Raw genomic sequence first — 658 nt, 5'->3', positions numbered from 1 at the left:
ATGGCCGCATCGAACCGTGCAAGTTGACGGATGTATTGCACGTTCCGGACTTTGCGTTCTCTCTGCTCTCTGTCAGTCGAATGACTGAACTTGGACTAAAAGTTGGGTTCGAAAATGGAAAATGCATGGTCAGGCGAGGCTCAACCGTAGTGGCGACTGCGACATTGGTTGGAGAACTTTACGTTCTCGACATCGTCAGTGACATCGGATCTGCACATGCTGCCACTCTGCAAACGTGGCATGAGCGATTCGCACATGTGCATTCTCAAGGTATTGCTTCGATGATTCGTGACAATGTGGTAAGTGGAGTCAAACTACTTGGTAATGAGGCTAACAAAATCCACAATACTGACAATGATTGCATCTCTGAAAAATGTTCTGCGTGCGTCTACGGCAAAGCCACTCGATCTGTGATCCCAAAAGAGCGGTCCTCGAGGCGGGCATACTTCTGTCTAGACTTAGTTCACTCTGATGTTTGTGGCCCCTTAGAGGTGCAGTCCATTGGTGGTGCCAAGTACTTCATTACCTTCATAGATGATCACTCAAACTGGTCAGTAGTGTACCCTATGCACCATAAATCAGAAGCATTTGACCGATACAAAATGTTTGCACAACTTGCTCAGACTCACACTGGTCGCAAGATCAAAGTGCTTCGCAC

Source organism: Chondrus crispus, genomic scaffold, assembly GCF_000350225.1.
Source record: "Chondrus crispus Stackhouse genomic scaffold, scaffold_369, whole genome shotgun sequence".
Lineage (NCBI taxonomy): Eukaryota > Rhodophyta > Florideophyceae > Gigartinales > Gigartinaceae > Chondrus > Chondrus crispus.
This window is presented reverse-complemented; position numbering follows the sequence as displayed.